At 36.2% G+C, this 23448-nt stretch overlaps 1 protein-coding gene across 5 annotated transcripts in view; it reads right to left on the bottom strand.

Moving 5' to 3' along the window:
* The window catches only part of LOC150108442 (solute carrier family 41 member 1-like), a 294151-nt gene that overhangs the window by 136517 nt on the left and 134186 nt on the right, over positions 1-23448 (bottom strand). For 4 of the 5 annotated variants that reach the window (XM_090390787.1, XM_090390785.1, XM_090390786.1 and 1 more), the window contains exon 2: positions 6391-6612. The gene's annotated coding sequence lies outside the window, so the exon portion shown is untranslated. The remainder of the gene's footprint in view (positions 1-6390; positions 6613-23448) is intronic. The other variant, XM_090390788.1, reaches the window with a different exon arrangement.

The raw sequence follows: 23448 nt of genomic DNA on the forward strand, positions 1-23448 counted from the left end.
CAAACTACCAACCAAATTGCCATTGTCAATGAAGAAAAGTCATCAATAGTCAACTTCTCCATTACTTAGAGGTCCACTATTTAATAAGTGACCACCAGTACAGATTCTTCAAAGCCTGCAGCTCTGTTAGCCTATATCACCCACCACTGGACATGGAAAGGTCCAGAGAAAATGTGCTGTCATTCTTGATATTTCCAGAGGCCTGATAAGCAAATTGCCATTTTTTGGTTTACTCATCTCCCTCTGTAATTGGGTAGCCAACTTTCTCTGCAGTCATCGTGAATCCCCCCACCCGTTCTATCACCTACCCTCTTTCCCTATATGTAAATGGCCACTTAATCCTATCCATAGCTTTGCCAATGAGAGTACACTCCATTCTACTGATTTAACAGACTATGCAATACTCAAGACATCTCAAGCTTCAAGTTCTTCAGCAACAGCAACCAGTGCCTTAAACATATTTCCACACTATCCTTCAAGGTAAGATTTATACAAGCATTGAAAGAGGCTATGGAAAATTGTGAAAGAGATAATTGGTAAGAATTGACAGGTCCCACAACTTAAGGGTAACCATTTCACCTATAATGCCACCAAAATGCAGCCTTGTCTTATCTCTTGCAAAAGAGATCTCAGCTCACCTACCCTTACCTTCCATAATACCCAAATCACTAGACAGGATCAGACCTATCTGGTTGAACTAACATTTACCTCTAGCCTCTCCTGGCACAAACAATCACTTCCTCAGCATCCAAAAAACTAGGCATTCTTTTGCTCAACATATTTTTCACCCACACAGCTACTAGCTATACAAATCTGTCCATCCTTAGAATACCATTCACAAAGGAGAACAATTTAGCTTGTAGATGAACCCCTTGACCTCTCTCTCACACACACACACACACACACACGCACGCATACACAAAAATGTTTGTGGAACAGAAACAATGCATTGTGTGTGTTTGATACCTGCTTTTTCCCTTTTATTCTATTTACTGGAACAGCATTCCTCATGAAATATTCCCAAACTGCAGCTCTTCCAGAAAGATGTCAACCTTCTTCCTCAATATTCACTGCACCCCACACACAACACCAACATGCTTATAGATTCTTCAACCTCTTTTGCATGGGATCAATATATAAAATAAAGTTGTTGTACATTACTCTTATCCTAGCTTTTACTTAATTTTCTATAAACATTTTCTGAAGATTTTCACTTTTCCTGAACTAATAACATTTCCATCAAGAACCAGATTTTCCTTTCTAATACCTCAGAAATCCCCACCTATTCTACTGGCATCTTTAGTGGGACCACATTACAAGCCTCAAATAAAAGAACTGAAGTTCTATCTAAAATCTTCATTTAGTATTTAAATACAATGGCTACTCTGTCATAATTACTATTATGACAACAAATCATCACATACTTATTTAAATAAATATTTTAATCTTAAACCAATTCAGCAGAATTCAATATAGACACCATCAACATGAAGTATAGCAAGGATGAGTAACTGGCAATAGACCTAGATTAGAGATAATCTAGGTCTATTGCCTAGATTAGTAAATTAGAGATACCATGTGGACATACTGCTAAATAATAAATACGGGATATTATACTCTAGCAACTGTAATGTGGGAAAGAGATGTAGCAGTGGCATTTAGCAATAAACAAACTTCTGGATTGGCAAGCAATTGCAAGTACTTATGTGAGAAAATTTCAAAAATGGAGAATTGGACAATGAAACTTGAGCTTATGGTCCCACAGAAAGTTCTAATGAAGAAGCAAAGGATTTTTTTTTTTTTTCCAGTCATTAAAGAAGACCACTGATTAATAAAACATAAAATGAATCCTGGATATACAGAAATGTTTAAAAAAAATTCGGAGAAAAGGGCAAAGTTAAAACAATATTAAGTGCCATCTAGATTTCCGTTCAGGATCTAATCGTCACCAACACACTTCAACCCAAGTTGTTCACAAATTCACATCAAGAAAAAAGAAAAACGACTTATCTTAAGACTATCACTATTAGTGATACTATTGACTATAATTGTAATTATAGTGATATCTTCACATCCATTCAGGATACAAGATTCCAATTTCATATTCCCTGCATGCAAGAATATACAAGGAATATGAAATCTGATGTGCCCATCACTTAATTTTGAGCAAGATTAAAATTAAAAACTTCAAAACCAAAGAAACAAACCTTTAAGTCTTGGTGCCAAATCCTGAAGAACACACTAATTCAGCTGGGAAGAATGTGAAGTTGTCTACAAGGATAGAGAAATTAGAACTCTATAGTGGATGCAAAAAGTTAGAGGCAGTCCTGGAAAACAAAGCATATCTAAAGTTCCTAGAAAGTAAGTTGCAGATGCTCTAAGAAAATACAGAGAAAAACATAAGAGATATGCATATGTATTGACAAGAATAAAAAAGATAAATATCAGGAAGGTGGCAAAATATTCTGGAGGCTATAGAAAGGTTAGAAATGTAGGAAAGAGTACAGTGAGAGGAAACAAATGATATAGGTGACATAAAGACAAACTAAAGATGTTCTAGATGTACGGGATGATGAAAAAATGTTGAAGTAACAGAACAGTGGTAGAAAATATTCAAGCGGAAGCAATCAGGAATACAAATCAATACTTGAGGTGGAAAAAGCCACCATAAATCCAAAATGTAGAAAGACAGCTAGAGTAGACATTCAAGCATGATCAGATCAGATATAGAGGTACAAATGTTTCACACTGGAAAAGTTTTATAAACATAATTCAGGAAGGTGAATTCTGGATAACTTGAATATAGCTTTCACAGTACACCTAAGGGAAATAAAACTGAATGTAAGAATTTGAATGTTTCAGGTAAGATTTATAGAAACATACTTGAATGAGCTAAGTTCAGGGCAAACAACAGTTGTAAGATCTGAATTTCATTTTAAGAACCAAACAGTTGAAATCATGAGAATATAACAAAGATCTGTATAACATTTTCACTATGCTTGAGTTAGAGCATAATCAAGTGTGCGCTTGCATGAGGAAAAAAAAACAAAAAATCCCTCCCAAAACAACTCTTAAACATGTCTGAACTTTGCAGGCATGTGGTGATATCTAGTATGAATATAATTCAGTTCAATTCTAGTACTTCTGTCTACATATGCTATCTAGAGCAAATATTTGTAGTTGTGGAATGGGTTTTCCTCAACACATTATCAGGTTGATAGCCAACTTTTACAGGGAGCAAGAAGCCAGTAAGAACAGGTGTTGGATTGACTGACTGGCTTCAAGTTGGAAAAGGAGTTAAGCAAGAATGTTTACTTTCTCCTCACTTGTTTAGTGTATATATATATATATAGAAACATACTTGAATGAGCTAAGTTCAGGGCAAACAACAGTTGTAAGATCTGAATTTCATTTTAAGAACCAAACAGTTGAAATCATGAGAATATAACAAAGATCTGTATAACATTTTCACTATGCTTGAGTTAGAGCATAATCAAGTGTGCGCTTGCATGAGGAAAAAAAACAAAAAATCCCTCCCAAAACAACTCTTAAACATGTCTGAACTTTGCAGGCATGTGGTGATATCTAGTATGAATATAATTCAGTTCAATTCTAGTACTTCTGTCTACATATGCTATCTAGAGCAAATATTTGTAGTTGTGGAATGGGTTTTCCTCAACACATTATCAGGTTGATAGCCAACTTTTACAGGGAGCAAGAAGCCAGTAAGAACAGGTGTTGGATTGACTGACTGGCTTCAAGTTGGAAAAGGAGTTAAGCAAGAATGTTTACTTTCTCCTCACTTGTTTAGTGTGTGTATATATATATATATATATATATATATATATATATATATATATATATATATATATAGAGGACATCTAGCTCAACAGGAATTAGGATAGGAGGTAGATTGATCAGTAATCTGAGGTATGCTGATGATACAGTACTCCATTATAATGACATGGAAGACATAGGACTAATTCTTGACAAAGTTAACAAGATCAATAATAACAGAGGACTTCAACTCAATCCTAACAAGACAAAGATTATGGTTCTCAAAGGAAACACAAACAGGGAAGCTCTTGAGAAACAAGTGTACTTTACTGGAGAAAGAATGGAGGAAGTCAGCAAGTTTAACTACCTGACATCCATTATTAATGTGAAGAACTGCTGTTCAGAAGACGTCAGAAGAAGATTAGGAATGGTGAAAACAGAAGTCAAACTTGTCTAAAATCTGAAAGGATGGATCTATCTCCACAGGAACAAAGGTGAGGATTTAGGATGCAGTTGTTTTTACAACAGTGACTTATGGATGCGAGACTCAGAACCTAAAGAAGTCAGATAAGAAAAGGATAGCTGCCTTTGAGATGTGGTGTTACAGAAGACTGTTGAGGATATCATATACTGAAAGGCTTACAAATGAATGAGTATTAGAAAAGATCAGTAGAACTTTAAGGCTTCTTAAGGATATTGACAGAAGAAAGTTAAAATATTTTAGACAGTAATAGAAGGTAAAGTTCCTGGAAAACGAGGAAGGGATAGACCATCAGTGAGATGGATGGATGGTGTATGTGGAGTGACTGATCTTCAGAGAGTTGAGGCCTCCAGAAAAGCAAACAACAGGGCTACATGGCAGGCCTGGTGTGGCACATCACCGAGCATCGGAGTGACCATACAGCATCTGTAGATGCCCAGTGAACATAGATAATTCTAGTACTTCTGTCTACATATGCTATCTAGAGCAAATATTTATAGTTGTGGAAAAGCAGAAGAAATCTTCTGGCAAATGTATCACATGGTCTGTCTTACCAGAAAATAGTAAAAATACTATTTTTATATATAACATAAATAGTAAAAACAACGAGCCTGTGTAACTCAGTGGATGTGGCATTTGCACACCACGGCACTTGACCGCAAAAAGGAAAACTTGGTTTCAAATCTAGTCGACAACTAGAGGAAAATTTTCTAAGCCTTTTTCTAATCAGTTCACGAATTAGCCTATCTCTGGTACAGGAAAGCAGGTTTTTTCTCCCGAAAACTTTTGACCGACTCTCATAAGAGAAAATTTCAGAATTTCCATACACCAAGAGCAATTACTAAAATAGGATGCACATCACCTGGTGTTGTTCTTGAACCAAAAAAAGAAACAAAAAAATCATAATGTAGCAAATGTTGCATTGTCCTGTGTGCATAACCTCCTTTTGAAAAATATCACAATGTTCAATATTGTACTGAAATAGTGAGAATGATTTTCAATAAAACATAATTTACAAGTGTCACAATTTTGATTTGAAAATAGCCTGATCTTTTTTTTTTTTTTTTTTTTTAACTATAAAAGAAAATTTGAAAGCAAGCAAGGAGTGTTTGGCTTACTTCTTAGCAGTAAAATACATTGAGTTTTGCAAAAGGAATACAAGGTGCAAGAGAAAAGTTGTCCTAAACATTACATTATATAGAGCAATACAGTATATACTTAAGTTATAAGCCAACAAAGAAAGTGTGTTGAATGACTGCCACCTAATTTAAAATGGTAGATCACAAACAGAATGGGAAGGGAAAGGTCAGCAAAACAGGCTTTTAAACAAAATGAGGAAAGAAAGACATGGAGAAAGAACAAAATCTAAGTGGATTGACACAGTTAGAAATGCATTACAAGAGTTCTGATAAATAAGGCTAATCTGGAGAAAAATTCTTGACAGGAAGTTAACAATAACAATCTTATTCATGTAGTACTATCAGTATGCTGTCAACCCCTAAAGATAAGTATTAGAACCATGATATACTTGGATAGCAGTTTCAGGAACGAGGGGAAGATTTTGTGGGTACATAACATCATTGTCAAAATTCTTATGATGAAATGGCATGCACACATCCTAAATGAAGGTTCAAATCTGGTCTAAGATGCAAAGAACTTTTAAGGGATTTTTCAACTGAAAGTGAGTTAGTTAACATCATGAAGGTGGCAGGATTTCATCTTCCTGGAAACTTTGTTTTTGTCATAGAAGATGGATAAACTGGCTAAATAATATGTGCAAACTGATCACAACATTAATGCAATGCTACTTCCACAAAACAATTACCAGAAATAATGATGATGAACTATGCAAGTGGGGAGAGGGAAGATTTTAGCAAGATTTTTTCCACACATGCCTTAAAGCTTTATCCTTATCTGAGAATAAGGAAGTAGCTTTTCTGCTTACTTTTGAAAGTTTAAGTAGGCAAGAGTGTATTAGCAGTATGTTGACTGGTAAACTATTTTTTAAAAGTGAATTTTATTATGTATGCATTTATTCATTGCTAAATAGCTATAAATATAAAACACTTACTGTTACCATCTTTAGTTAAATGAATATACCATGTGGTCACAAATGAAACTGCCAAACTTACCTTTGACTAGTTCACAGCACTTTAAGGCCTCCCTGCTGTTGGATTGAAAACTGTTTCTGGACTAGGGATGTCTGTAAACCCTGCTACTGCTACTGGCCTTACCAACCTCTGGATATGACCTGCGTGTCTGGCTACACTGACAACCAAAGCAACACTGGTTGTGTCAATGGAAGAGGATACCATACTCATTACAAGTTGGGTGTGTTGCATGACTTGCAGCTACTATAAACAATGTAAGAATTAAATCAGCATGTCAAGATTAAGAATTTGTTATCACTAATAAAAAGGCTATTTTCCTTTAAAATGAGAGAGAGAGAGAGAGATTCCAGCTGCTAGCAAAACAGTACAAAGAAAAAATATGCAAGGGCTTATGCATGAATAGTGTTATCTATAAATTAGCATGCTAGATCTTACTAGCAAGATATTTCCTAGTGTAACCAGATAACTGAGAAATTGCTATACTAACATTACCCAATGAAAGTTAATTCTCACTGGACGTTACTTTTATCAATATAACTAAAATTATCTCTGATGATTAACTGTGCTCACTGAAAGTAATCTTTTGCTTAGGCTTATGTTTTGAGGCAATGGCAACAATTTTAGTTTTCTTCCCTGTGAGTGTTATGCAAGAGAAGGACAATGTGTTCTCTTTTTAAAACAAATTTGGCAATTCATTTTGTTTTTCCTGCCAATGAATTTCACTTTAATTTGGTGTTTAACATGAATTAGCATACTCAAGAGAAAAGAAGCAGAAAATTAACAAAACTATAAAAATAAGTTCCAAAAATCTGATGCTGACTAACTTACACTGACATTGTTAATGATAGACCCACACCAAATGAATAAAACTGTTAATCCTCATGAGACCATTTGCATTTTCTGCAGTTTCTGAATTTCAGCACTGAAAAATTATTAGACAAGAATCCCACCTGGTGTGGGATTCTTGTCTAACAGAGGTTTTGCTGCCAGAATGCCATTTACATCTGAGTGTAATAAACCTTTCAACACTGCAAAATTTTTGCTAAGAAATTTATTTCCATTAGCGCTTAATCAATTTCCTGATTATGCACCATCAAGGGATGTGCAGGTTACTATGACAGGAATACATGATTAAGTTTACATTACGTAAGAACAACTTACATAAATTTTCCTCCTAATTAGTCTATTACTTGTCAGCACTCCAATATTGTCATATGTTACATTTCATGTTTCTGAGGCACTTCTGATTGGATCAATCCATCCAGACCTTAATCTTTCTCTGGATCTCTTTCCTGCCATCTTTGCAAACACCTGCTTTGCTAATCTTTCCTCACCCATTCTATCTAAGTGACCTTTGTCATCTTAAGATTAGCTCTGTTCAACAGAGATTCTTGAATACCTAACAATGTCAAGTTTCCTTTTTAATATGATTTTGCCATTGATGCCATCTGTTCACTCCCTTAATTTTTCTCATAACTCATGTCTGTGGTCTAGTCTTTGATCAAGTGCTATATTTTTAAACACCGTATACTGCTAGTTTGGCTAATTTCTCTCTTATTCCAGATAAATTTATTCAACTGGATCCACATCGTACCAGCTTTGCTTATTATGTTGTCTATTTCCAAATTTAATTTGCCATCGTCACAAACCTTTGCCTATATAGCTGAAATACAGAATGAAGATGAAATTCTGTATTTTTTGCCTATTTTTCATAGTTTGGTCTTTTTATTTCTGATTATCATTGCAAATTTTTTACAGCTGTTATGCAATTTAGTTCGAGAACCCTGCCAACTTGCACTTTTTAACCACATTTTGTTTAGGAATACAAGTGCAAGTATTGCATTGTAGAGTGCAGAAACGCAAAGTTGTGTATATTGATGGTGCTGTAACACAGGTGGATGTGATTCAAGATTTAGGAGTGATGTTTGACAGTTTAGAGGACATATTGGAAGTGTTGCAAAGACTGCACATTGTAATGCTGTTACAATAAGTACTTTAACATTTAGGGTAAAGAAGCTGGTTGCAGAACTGGTGGGCAAACCACCCTAGGATTATTACACTGAGATTTGGTCATCTACTTTTCAATGTAGTGTAGAAACATTGGGGAAGGTCCAGAGACAGGTGACTAGGGCAATATCATTACACTGGAATGCTGGCTATGAAGAGAGGTTCAAAAAAATGTGGATTGAAGAGTTTAGTGGATAGAAGGAAAAGAGGTCCATTATGGAAAATTATGGAGACAACTACCATGTTAGAGCAAAACTTTAGCTAAAACTTGATATGAAGGTCGAAATTTCGACCTTCATATCAAGGTCATCATCTGGAGCATACACATATATACAGAGAAACAAGCTACACTACAATCTAAATGGTTTGCTAAAGTTTCTGACCTGAAAGTTTATTTTTCACTTGGTTAGACTATAATAAATTTAGTTTAATCCTTTATCCAAGTGTGAGCAAACAAAGTATGCACCTGAAAGTATCTTCAGGACTGGGGTAAGTTGGTACAACACCAGGCAACTCGTTGCAAAGGTGGAGCAAGCTAACATCACTCCTATCTTAGTATCTCCCATAATGCAAAAGAGATGACCTTGCTGATACTTCTGCCTGGTATCTCCACTTGGGCCTGGCTCCCACTGAAGAGACCTCAATAAAGGTCTAAACTAGTCTGGGTAGTGGCCCTTCCCTTAATGCATAACATTATACATATCCGCAAGGAGATGTGTTTTGCATTATGGGAGATACTGAGATAGGAGTGATGTTAGCTTGCTCCACCTTTGCAACAAGTTGCCCAGTGCTGTACCAGCTTACCCCAGTCCTGAAGATACTTTCAGGTGCAAACTTTGTTTGCTCACACTTGGATAAAGGATTAAACTAAATTTATTATAGTCTAACCAAGTGAAAAATAAACTTTCAACATCTTTTTCTAAATCCAGAGTAATTTAATAAAAAGGTGGCACACCGTTTGGCAACTCCTATAGGTAGAGATGACCTTGCTAATGCTTCTGCCTGGTATCTCCACTTTGGCCTGGCTCCCGCTGAAGAGACCTCAATAAAGGTCGAAACTAGTCTGAATAGTGGCCCTTCCCTTAATGCATAATATTATACATATCCACAAGGAGATGTGTTTTGCATTATGGGAGATACTGAGATAGGAGTGATGTTAGTTTGCTCTACCTTTGCACCGAGTTGCTCAGTGTTATACCAACTTACCCCAGTCCTAAAGATACTTTCAGGTGCAAACTTTGTTTGCTCACACTTGGATAAAGGATTAAACTAAATTTATTGAAGTTACTGACCAACTCTTACAACAATTATTGGCATGACCTCTGGCAAAAAAATAAATAACCTTTACTGCATCAAAGCTAGAGTCCTATTATTATTATTATCTATTAGGTTACTACAAAATTAAATTGGGCTGGAGAGCAACATGTATATATATAAAAACATAAATTAAAAAAAAAAAAACTGATTATACATATAAATATCAACCAATTGGTATGGAATAGTTTCCAATAAAAGCTGAAAATTGCTTAAAGTCCTCAAGTATGACAAAGTAGGCTGAATATGTGCCATCCAAATATATCCAATATATACATGCTAACTCGTATCACCACCCATCACAAAAATTTTGGAGTCATTAACTCCCTTAAAAACAGAGCTATAACAATTTGCTCTAATCAACAAGTTCTTAAACAAGAATTAAAGATTATTAGCAACACATTTATAAATAATGGCTATAACAAAAATATTAATAGAGTTCTGCATAAAACTTCATCAAAAAAGAATATAGATTACAATAAAATCATAGCCATCCCATACATTAAAGGGTTATCAGAAAAAAATCAATAGAATCCTACACCATTATAATCTTAATGCCACTTTTAAACCACATAAAATTAAAAAACATATTCAACTCCTCTAAGGATCCTTCCATTGGCACATCCTGGAGTTTACTGCATCTACTGCACCTGTAACTTACCTTATATTGGTGAAACTGGATGTACAATCCCTATATGTAAAAAAGAACATTAAATATAACAATTTTGGTGAAGCAGGCCTCTCAGATCACACTTTCAACACCCTACACCAAATTGATTGGGAAAATACCTGCTATTTACATCATACAAAAACTTGGTATGAAAGAAAATTTAAAGAAGCCTGCGAAATTCTGAGTAACCATCCTAATCTCAATAATGGTGGCATAAAAATTCCAAGCATTTGGATGCACATATTCAGCCTACTTAGTATCTAGCATACTTTAGGACTTGAAGCAATTTTCAGCTTTTATTGGAAACTATTCCATACCAATTGGTTGAAATTTATATATACGTGATATAGTGTCTACGAGAAATTTATATATAATCACATAGTTTCTTTTATATATATATATATATATATATATATATATATATATATATATAAAAACGTGTTGCTCTCTAGCCCAGTTTAATTTTGTAACCTAATAGATAATAATAGGACTCTAGCTCTGATGTGGTAAAAATTTTTTTTTTCCACCAGAGGTCAAGACAATAATTGTTGTAACGGTTGGTCAGTAACTTTAGCAAACCATGTAGATTGTAGTGCAGCTTGTTTCTCTGTATATATGTGAATGCTCCAGATGACCTTGATATGAAGGTTGAAATGTCAGAGTGTTCATTTTGGTTTATATTAAAATAAAGTTTTGCTCTAACACGGTGGTTGTCTCCATAATGTATTCTGATCACTCTGTAAACATGAAAGAAAGGAAAAGGGGTGATATAATAACATTTAAGTTAGTGAGAGAACTTTATCAGATTAATCCAGAGGGGATTATAAGAAGAGCAGAAGGCAAGAGGTGAAGAACAAGAGACCATCCTAGAAATTGTGCAAGAGTGCAGTGAAGAGAGATGTGAGGAGTAGATTTTTTTTTTTTTTACATGGAGAATTGTCAATGAATGGAATTGCTGGAAGTTTTGTTGCAAGATGTGCTTTGCATTATGAGAAATACTGAGACTAGGAGTGATGAGAGCTTGGTCCACCTTTTGCTGCGAGTTGCACCACCTTACCTCAGTCCTGAAGATATTTTCAGGCGCAAACTTTTGTTTGCTTACTTGGATAAAGGATTAAACTAAATTTATTATAGTCAAACTAAGTGCAAAATAAACTTCCAACATCTTTCTCTACATCCAGAGTAATTCAATAATAGGGTGGTACACCTGTTGGCAACTTGTATAGGTAAATATTACCTCTCCTATTGCTTCTGCCTCTCACTGATGAGACCTCAATAAAGGTCAAAACCGGTCTGGGTAGTGGCACTTCCTTTAATGCATAGCAGTATACATGTCTGCAAGGAAATGTGCTTTGCATTATGAGAGATACTGAGACTAGGAGTGATGAGAGCTTGGTCCACCTCTGCTGTGAGTTACCTAGTGCTGTACCACCTTATCTCAGTCCTGAAGATATTTTCAGACACAAACTTTGTTTGCTTACACTTGGATAAAGGATTAAACTAAATTTATTACAGTGAATGGAATGCTTTACCAGAATGTTATTAAAACAAGGAGTGAGTGTTAAAGATCTTAAGATTTGGTATGATAAATATGTCAGTTAAAAGAACCTCCCACAATGGGTCTGCCAATTCCATGGAGGGTAATAACATCTACATAAAACAAAAAGATAAGTTTGATATCTCCAATTCTAATATCAGGTTTAATGCCACTTTACTTCATAATGGAATCCATATAAATGATGAATAAGAGTGGATATAGCCAGCATCACTGTCTTACACTTGATTTTATAATCAAACTATCGTCCTGTATTCCCTTCAATTTTAACTGCTGACTTACAACTCAAATATAAACTATATATATTGCTCTATATAATGTTTTCCATTTCCCTCATAATTGTACTGTTTTCAAAACCTTTTCTCTAATCACTTTGTCATATGCCTTTTAGATTTACAAAAACTTAAGTAGAAATCCTTGTCATATACCCATGATTTCACAACTATTTGTCATAAAATGGATCTCTGATCTTGACAATTTCTATAATGAAATAACTTACATCAGGAGGGGAAAAAAAACAGTATGCCAGGTTATACAGAAGTAAAGTAGACAATTAACAAAAAAAATAAAAATAATGCTTATTTTGAAATGCTAACAAAGAATAAAAGTAATTGTAGATTGTAGGCATTAGTGAGACCTGGCTATCAGAATCAGACATTAACTGGTGTAAAGAGTACAGTATTTTTAGGAGGGATAAACAGGATAGGAGAGGAAGAGGCATGCTGCTAATGATAATGGATGACTTGAATCCAGTTAGTGTTGAGACCTATAATTGTAGTACTAGTAACGGTAGTGAGTTTGAAGCCATCTGGTGCAAGATGGAATCTAACAAGATCAATTACATATTGGGATGTTACAGACCTAGTGGATCAGTTGCTAATAATGAAGAAATGCATCACCAAATAGACTTTTCTTTCATTTAAGGTTACACAGTGGTCAGCATTCATAGTGAAGAATTTATGGAGACACATATTAGAATAATTACTTTACTTAACATTAAAAAAGTAACATTCGACCTATGTATTAAGATCATCATCAGGAAAACATACATGTCAGGATACAGGCTACATGACGCTGCACTATACAAAAGTAAGATGAATCTAAGTTGAACCAAATAGAGACGATGGGCACAAAAAGAGTAAGCATAATGGGAGAATTTAATTATCCAAATACTGGGTAGCAGTAAAATCTCATGAGAAGAATGAAACTGAATTTATTGAGCTGTTATGAGACAACTTCTTCAAGCAATATGTAACAAAGAACTCTAGATCAAAGATTGTTAGATTTGATCATAGTGTCAGAGGGCGTTTCAGTGAAAGATTTAGGCAGTGACCAAGTTTATGAATATTTCATTCAAAAAAAGTTACATGCTTAACTACCTAGCAGGAAATTATGACCAACTGAGGGATATACTAAGTTCAATGGAATAGTATCTGTTGCTGGATGGGAAGAATATTGACAGTGCATGGGAAGCATTTAAAAAATACTTAAATGATATAATATCAGAATGTGTCCCAAGAGTCCAAAGAATAAATAGGGTAGGAGTCAAATGGATGTGTAATCTTATTAAGCAACAGATTTGTAAGAAAAGGTTGATGATGTGGAAGGAATACCATACTCATAAGGATGACGTCCATTATGAAAATTATAAGCAGCAGGCTAGAAGAGTCAACTGTTGTAAGGAAAGCTAAGTCTGAATATGAAAAGAAACTGGCTCGACAAGCAAAAGAAAGAATGAAATTGAAAGAATATCTCTGCTGAATGCAGATGGTATAAGAGTGATAGAAGTAGAAGACATTGTTCAATTAATGGGTGCTCATTTGGCAAAAAACTGAGCTGCCTTCATGGAACCACAGCCAACAACCAATGATCTCACCCCAAACCAGCTGAATGCACTCCACACCATTACTCTTCCAAAATTGACTGTGGGTACACACTGTGGTAACAAGTGTTCACCAGGCTGCCTCCACAATGGAAACAAGTGAACCTTGATTCATTGCTCCAGAGTACCATTTTCCACTGGTCAATTTTCCAGTTTGTATGCTCTTTGCACCAGGCTAGACAAGCCGCATTATTCGTTGTTGCGATGTTTGGCTTGTATGCTACTGCTCTTCCATGAAAATCCAGTAAACAGAGTTCTTTTCACACAGCATTACTGCTCACCATGGTGTTACTGGTGCTCTGGAACTTATCACAGATGGTACATGCCAATTGTAACCGGTTTTTGTGTGCCACCCTGGGTGTTTTCCTGCACTACTGATGCCAGAACATCTCCATTTGTTCATCACATTGCCAACCGTTGATTTTGGATAGTCCAGTTGAGCAGTAATGGCATGTATAGACATGCCACCAATGTGACAGTTCACGATAACACCTCTCTCAAAGTCACTTCACATTGTGTTGCCATACCACTGGTATTCAACTGCTATGATGAAATACTGCTTCCTACTATTTGTACATTACATTGGTTTTTATGTTGTTAACAAATCTGGAATGTTCCATAACTTCAAATAACAGATGTCCAGATAATTATTGGTAGATTTGAGTCTCAGAACAGGGAAGATTTTGCAGGAGTGGAAAGAATGTATGGTAACCCCATTACACAAGGGTGTAATGGGGTTTACTAAAGGATGGTCATGTTTTAGCAACTTGCTCACATTCTATAATAATGTTACCATTGAATTAGACAAGAGGAATGGATACACCATGATACTTTTGGATTTTGCTAATGCTTTTGACAGAATACAGCATGGAAGACTGTCGCATAAACTAGAGAATATGGGTTTGGATTATAAAATATTAGCATTAATAAGAGGATGGCTCACTGATATTAGAAAGTAGTATATGGGGAATGCAAGTCAGCAAGATTTAATTAATACAAGAAGACTTTAGGTGGACTAAAGGCTGGTCCCATTATCAAGGTACTTTAATCGAGTCAGCACCCACAGAACACAAGAGATGGGCATCTGTTGCATTTTTCTGTAGATGGTACTCCTTTAAAATGATTATAATGAGTCATATGTAGTGCCTCCCCCAGCATGATTGGGTAAGGGATGACACCAGACTCCTCCCTGGGTTCGAGTATATTGACCTTATCAGGACGAGGATCAATGCTCTGCCTACTCGAGCCCACACAGCTCGATTGGGTAGTGATGACTCCAACTGTAGGGCTGGCTGCCACTACAGTGAGACACTGTCTCGTATAGCCCAGTGTTGCTTCCGCAACCATGGGGTCTGCGTGAGGAGGCATGATGCCGTGGTCTCCATTCTGAACAACCGCTTTAAGAACAAAGGTTGGGAGACTGCGGTGGAACCACATTATAAGACCTCCGCAGGTTTGCGTAAGCCAGACTTAGTGATTAAAAGAGATGGTGGCGTTTGGGTAGTTGATGCCCAGGTGGTGGGAACAGGGTACCCACTAGCCTATAGCCATAATAATAAAGTAAATTATAAAAATAACCCAGATCTAATTAGTAAGATACGGGAGGAGCATGGGGCAACTCTGAGGTTTACTAGCGCCACCATCTCTTTACATGGCATATGGAGTGCAGATAGTTATAAGGACTTAAAACAGCTTGGGCTTACGCAAAAGGATATAAAAGTTCTTTCCTTGAGGGCCCTACAGGGCACACTGGTGGCATGGCATTGCCATCAGAGAATGACTACAATGATAACTCGAACAGGCATAGGGTAAAACACTTGTAAAGGATTAGGCCTATATCAAGTCTGGATGTGATGTAAGGGTAGTACTGCCCATAACCAGTACAAAGATTAATAAAAAATAAAAATAAAATAACCAGTGGTAGACCACAAGGATCAGTCCTTGGTCCATTGTTATTCAATACTTGCAGAATGATTTGAATAGGCTGGAATTGTGGATGTGGAAAAACAGATGTCAGTTCAACGTCAGTAAATGTAAAGTCATGCACTTATGGAGGGGGGGGGAAGACAAGACGACACCCTTGGATGCTGAGAATGAAAGCTGCTAAGAAGGTGGCGAAGGCTAGATTTTTCTCTCATAGATTGGTGTGCGATTGGAATGGAATGCCATTGTATGTGCAAGTAGTGAGAATTAATTCAAGAATAAATATGACAGCTTGAGCACGTTATAAGTGGCTTCCCTCGATGAGTTCCTGACTCCCTAGAGGTCTCTATTAATAATAAGACACAGGGAAGGAGCCTAAATAATATGGACTGCAGACTATCTTATTACAAATATCTGGGTGCTTTGTATGAACCACATGTCCAAGAGTGTCTCCCCTTAGTACCTTCCTTAATGCAACTATTTTCATCAAACTTTTCATATTAAGGAATAAGAAAACAGTGTCAATGCATTAAAAAAAAAAATGCTTCACTCAAAATTAAAGATGATATCTCGTTTAAAGGCCTTGTATACAACCACCCAATGATCCAAATTCTATGAAACTTTGCAGGAATGAATTATGCAAAGGGATATCTGGGGAAAAAAAAAGTTTCCAAAACTCACCACCAGGGTGCACTGTATGATGTATCAAATGTAATTTTTCTGTGTGTGTGTAAGAAAGAAAAAAAGCAACAAGCATAAATAACACTTTCTTCACTTCCATCATGCATTCATGGGCTGTACTGTTCAATGTGCTCTGCCCTTGCCAGAATGCTACAAACCGCATTCGTTGCAGTGTGTTCAACGGTAGAATGCAGCTGGTTGGAACTGATGTTGCACATATTGTATTTTGCTGTCTTTCAGCACTGGCAAGTTATTAGGATGATCCCAATACATCCTGTCTTCGAGAAATCCCCAGAGCCAGAATTCAGAGGGTGTCACATCAGGTGAACAAAGCAGTCATGCAGTGAGAAATGCATGGCTGATCACCCTGGCTTCTGTAAAATGTTTTCAAAGAATCTCCTGTATAGAATAAGAAAACAGATGATGTGTGGAAGGAACCCATCCTGCATGAAAATAGTAATGCACAGGTGCTGCTGTAGCACAAGAAAATTGTTTATCACATCATGATACCTCTGGGCAGTAACTGAGCAAGTCACAAGACTTGACTGGCAAATGATCTCAAAAACGAATGGTCCAAGGAAAACGAAGCAGTAAACCACCAGACAATAACTAAGTGAATGCAAAGGAATTTGTTGATTGCATTTTTTTTTAAACTTTTTTCTCAGATGTCACTTCTGCAAAGTTTGCAGCATCTGGATCACTGAATGGCACTCCACAAAGGCCTTGAACAGGGATACTTGAATCACCCTGTACATTCAGTATAATTCATTTCACTGTAACACAGGTATATGCATTTCTATAATCTGAAATGCCATATCTAGAATCTCAACTTATCTTCTCTGGAATACAAATTCCTTGTTTCATTCAATAACATTTGTCTTCTACAGCTACCCAAAATTCTGAAGAAAAAACATCCTAACCTCTGACCAGCAGTTTTAGTTTCTGCAATCAATCTCTCCTAATGAGATCTTCCTTGGTGACTAATGTCACCAATTCCAACTAGTTCCTTTTTCCAATTAATTTAACCTTTAAATTAAAGATGCAAGAAATTATATTCTTGCATCTTTAATTTAATATAATTTAAGTTTAATTAAATTACCCCATATAAGAGTCATGGGGAAATGACATTCTACTCTTGATACAGCTTCCAGGAAGGGCCTCTTGCCCCCCCCCCCCATTTGATGAAAAATCCCATACATTTATCTGATCAGAAGAGAGGAGACAAAAGCTAGTAATACATTTACATATACATTTATCAGGTTATTACCAGGCATCGGTGAGATCTGGTTGACAGAAAATGATATATTACAGGGATAGAATGTGAAGCATATTGTATTTTCAGAGAAGATAGAGGTAATAGGACAGGAGGTGGGGTATTGCTGATGATAGCTGAAGAATTACAACCAAAAAAATTAGAAGAGGAGAGGTTTTTCATAAATGGGGGAGGGACAAGAGGCCAATCCTGGAAGCTGTATAAGGAGTCATCTGGGTAAGTGACATCCTACTCCTCACTGAGAGAGTAAGAAATGGGTCCACCAGAATGCATTCCTTGAATCTGCTGTCACATTCAACATTCCAGAGACTAGTAACCACCTTAATCAATAGTCTTTATACCCCTCCAAAAAAACTCTTCCTTTTGAAAACCAGATGACAATCTGAGCACAATCCATATGCAACCTAATCAAAGCCTTGTACAATGGAACTAATATCCTTACTTCTACACGTTAGTGTCCTCTACATCACTGTCATAATCCACTGTGTTGTCTGCAATTTTAGCAGTGTCCCTGAAATTTCAAGACTATATTCACCATTAATCCCTGCCCCAAGATCCCCTCTTCTACTCCACATTCTTTAAGATGATCTCCCCCTACCAACTGCATACTCTGCATTTCATCTATGTTGCCTGAATTTTAAAATCTTACAATTTGCAATGAGCCTGTAGCTCAGTCACCATAGATGAAGCCCTTTAGTTGGAAAGACCTAGGTTTGATTCCTGTCAGTTACATGATGAACCTTTATCTGATCTCTTTCAATAAAAGGTGAGTTAGCCAGTCTCATACAGAGGTAGGTTTCCCCCCCCCACTCAGAAACTCTGGTTTTTCGTTCCCCCAGAACACATGTGGATTACAGTCATGAACATGTCCCAGCCATATGCTGGTCCCAAGCCCAGATAAAATTGGAGGGTGGTGGTGGTGGGGAAGCAATGGTGAACTACTTTATAAAAAAATTTCACCAAGAATACTTTGTGGGCAATGCCTGCAAAGTCACCTAGGGTCAAAAATGACTGAAAGAAAAAAAACCACCACCCACACTCATTTGACATTCATCTAATCTATTAAGGTCCCCTTGCAAAGCTACATCTGCTCTACTTTTCCCAAATTTGCATACATCCATTCAAATCTTTTCCAGTATCATTAACATACAAATTAAACAGCAATGCCCCAAAAAGAAACCCTTTGGTTATTAGACAACCAATCTTCAATGTGCACTAATCTAGTATCCAACCCCATCCTTTCCAACTAAATTACTAACTTTTATGTTGCAATTTATCAAAGGCCTTTGCAAACTAGTAGATTACTAAAACACAACTTATTGCTCTCTCTACGGACATCATGTACCTTCTCTCAATGCATGTCATTTCTCCATCTTTTCATCTCTTTCCTAATCCAAAATGTACAAATAATGATAGTGTTGCTATGATAAAATAAACCTGCCTCAAGCTAATTTAACCAAAAATGGCAAAACACATGCAACATTTTCACATCCATTTTACCAACACTGGTGGCATAAAAGCCAACATAAAATAATACACAGACCAGACCTATTCTTCACAAATCCAAACTGCAACTACACTCACGGTCCATCTTCCACATCCAAATTACACACACTGCATGATTCCTTTTGCCACAAGGATGGCATGCAAGTTTTTGTGAATCTCCTGCTTTTGGCCTCCTCTAGTTTAAAGTATTCTTATTCCTTTATGTGAATGTAAATACTCTAGATGATTATCTCGATATGAAGGTCAAAATATCAGGCAATTATTTTGGTTTATATTAAACTGAAGTTATTACTCTAACACAACAGCCAACTTCATTATTTAGTATAATAGACAGCAGAAGCCCCAGTCCAGAGCTCTATAGCATATCACTGGTCACCTGCAGTCTCATGGATTCTTCTCTATCATATGATAGATGGATAAGCAGGTGGCTTACAGACATGTCACCAGGTATACATCCATCACCATTTGCTTCAGTTTACATAAGATTTGTGGGTGGTATCTTGTCCAATGCCTCTGCAAAGTCTTACTCAACTATCACTATTTATAAAAATGAGTAATTCACTAAAGAAAAACAAAGCTATGCTGACCCCCCCCCACCATCCTGAAAGAATATATTATCTATCCATTCCTGACTTCTACCTTTAACCAAGTTTTCCAGTACCTTAACACTTGTGGGTAATCAGGTCTATAATTTGCTAGATCTGTCTGGAACCTTATATAACAGAACAATTGTCCTCTTTCGACTCCTTTGAAATATTGCCAATACTCTTTTTTTTTTTTTTTTTTCACAAATACATGGCCAACATCCCATCCAAGACTGTCTTCACATTAGATTTTGTAATATCCCAAGCATTCCAGTTTATCTACTTCATGTCAGTTTTTGTGAAAAAAAATTGCCAAAGTACTAATAAAATATAACATTCAAACCACATGTCAGATTAGCAACTCCGATCCACAGCACCCCCCCCCCCCAAGGAAAAACTCCATTTTCTTAGCATATCGTGAAGATCTGTTGACATCCACATCTGAGAACATACAAAAATATATTTATCACCACCTTATGGCAAGTTGGGACTAGCAGATCATGCTAGTCCCAACTTGCAACAATCTGGACACCATTCACAAAGTAAATACAAAAAAAAAACAAACTCAAGTGCTACACAGAAGTGATTGCAAGTCAGTGTTTTTGGAATCAGAGCTATAAAACATTCACAATCTTCAAGTATGGGTCTATCAATTAACCAAAAATCTGGGAAATAGTTGTTTTAAGATCTAGTTAATACTTGTGAACTTTATCCAATAAGAGATGCCAATTACAACTTTAAATCATTGGTTATCATTACAATTTTAAACCATTCCTACTGTTAAATAATTGCTGCCTTTACTGAAAAAACAGTGCTCTTAAGATGTGAATTTAAACCAGTAAAATATCAGCAACAAAGTATATATATATTACTGTGTCTTGTGAATTAAACAGTGAAAAAAAAAAAGAATAATTTGAGAAATATCATTGCTGATGAAGAATCTCTGCATTTGTGATAGAAACAAAAGTTTGACAGAACAAATGCCAAAGAAATTTTCCAAATATGACATGCTGAAAGAGAGAGAGAATGTTCATCTTGTTTGCATTTCTTGAAAAAAAAAAAAGGGGGGGATATAGACTATGCTACTCCTATCAGACCAACTAATTCACTTCAAGAAATTGGCTACACAGGCTAAAGGCAATCCAAAAGAATTTTATTTATGCTGCAAGCAAAAGAAAGAATATATGTGGAAGAATAACTTGAATACGAATGGTACTCTAGTGTCAGAAGTTAATGAGATTGTTCAAAATTCATGAGTGTTTGCATTGCTAAAGATATATCAACCAGGTGTATGTAACATGATGAACACTACTAGTACAACATTTGAACAGTCAGATGTGCATGAGGTTGAAGAGTTGCTGCATAAGAATTTGTCAATAGGGATAGATGGATTATCAGTATTTATGTATGCTAAAGGAATGTTCAGCCAAACTGGCTTTTCACATGTTTCTATAACTTGAGTTTCAGCTCAGGAATGTTAACACAGGATGAAGGAATGGATGACAATCTCGTTATACAAGGGTGGTGCAAAAATATTTGTGTCTAACTATCGACCCATCAGCATCTCTGGTGTGGTGGTAAAGATTTTATAGAAGTTGATAAGAACATACTGTAATGGGTAGTCAGACAAACTATACTCTGCAAGGAACAGCAGGTTTACTAAAGGAAGATCATGTTTCAGCAATTTGCTGATGTATTATAACAGCCAAGTTGGATAAAGGGAATGGATACACTATAACATTCAATTTTGCCAAGGCATTTAATAGGATACAACATAAAAGGCTGTTGTATAAACTGGAGAACATGGGATTGGAATATAAACTCCTGACTTGGGTAAGTGGATGGCTGATAGACAGATATCAGAAAGTGGTATGTGATGGGTGTAAATCTGCCAGATTTAAGGTGACTAGAATTAGTAGTGTATCTCATGGTTCAGTCCTTGGAAACTGTTGTTCAATCTATAGATTAATGACAATAGGGAAGGTCTAATAAGAGATATGCAATATTTGTTGATGATGCAAAGATAGGCAGAGCAATCAGGGATGTTACTAATATCCAGCACTTACAGAATGATCATCAGTTCAATGATATTAAATGTAACGTTATGCACTTTGGAGTGACGAGATTTCCAGTGGCATATTATATTAGCAGGATTATGCTACAAGAAACCGATGAGGCTAGGGAACTTGGCATAATGGTGGATAGGAATTTGAAGGTGCAAGGTCGCATAACAAAAATTGCAAATATATCTGAGGATAATTGCAATTTTGAAACAAACCTTGACAAGTAAGAAAAAGGAAGTAGTTTTGTTTCTTTATAAGACACCTTCATAAGACTGCACCTGGACTGTTATGCATAAATTTGATATCCCAGGTTCCAAGGGAATAAAGAAGCTGTGGAAAGGGTGCAAAGAAGAGTTAACAAGTTTAGATCAGGATTATGGGATTTAGGTTATGAGGATGAACTGCAACTATATGGATTACAGACTCAGAGGTCTATAAACTTCTGAATGGATGTTATAGGATATTGTCTGATGAAATTTTCATCATAAGGAAGGTAAGGAGAGAACACGGGCATCCATGGAAGTTGTTTGTCGTCAAGAAAGGGGTAAGAGCTAGGTTTTTCTATCAGAGCAGCAAGTGAGTAGAATAGTTTGCCTTTAGAGGTTATGAGTGCATCTAGTGTGAATAAGTTTAAGAGAGGGTATGATAGCTGATTTGGGTGATGTATAGTCTCCCTCAATGAGTCCATGACTCCCTGGAGGTCTCATATAATAATAATAAAGCAGAAAATGCTTTAATTTCTTTGTTGTGGTTAATATACCCACTGTGGACATGGATGTTTGTGACTGCCTTTAAGCAGGAAGCTGACAATGGCTTGAGAAAAAGTTCCATGTTTGATCTCCAGAACAGTGTTTCAAGGATCATGTAAAAAATGTATAAATATTTTATTATTATTGTGACACCTCCAGGGAGTCCAAACTCATCTAGGGAGGACATTGTATCCAGGATATATCAGGATTCGAATCCACAGCCTTTTGGCTGAAGAGTGGATACGCTAACCACTCGGCCAACCAGGCCGTTGTCAGAAAGAATTCTTAGCCCACTGACATATGCTAATGTACTATAGGTTTGTAACCATACATAGGTGAGAGCCACACTAAAAAAAAAAAAAAGTGGAGAGGGGGGCAATAAACAAATTCTGTCCTTAGGCTCTAATGGGAAAAATGCTTATAAGCAGGATTCAACAAATTATGCAAAATCCTAATCTCCGTGTAAAAAAATTTACTCACCCAAGACCCTACCTCCATTTTTTTTTTAATGATTTGTCTCAATAAGTGAAGTTCTCTAAAGCAATTCATGAGGCCGTATCATGGCTGGAGAACATTCTTAGTATGAGAACCATTGGAAGGAGGAAAAATCAAATAATAGTAAAAGTAAAAACTGCACTGATTTTTGGAAAATGTAATTTAAATTAATTTCTCTTACTAGAATGGCCATTCACCATTTTCTTTAATGTTAAAAATTGTTTAGAAAATTTATTTTTAATAAATAAAAAAATATTCTGTTCTGTCCAATATGCAGCAACCAGCTAGCAAAATTATTCTCTGTGAGAGTGAGCATATTTGTCGACCCTTGCTTTTAAAAGACCACTACTATTTATGCTCACTGCTAAAACTGCACT

This window comes from Typopeltis vanoorti, chromosome 3 (assembly GCF_054136105.1).
Source record: "Typopeltis vanoorti isolate ZY-2024b chromosome 3, IOZ_Tvanoo_1.0, whole genome shotgun sequence".
NCBI lineage: Eukaryota > Metazoa > Arthropoda > Arachnida > Uropygi > Thelyphonidae > Typopeltis > Typopeltis vanoorti.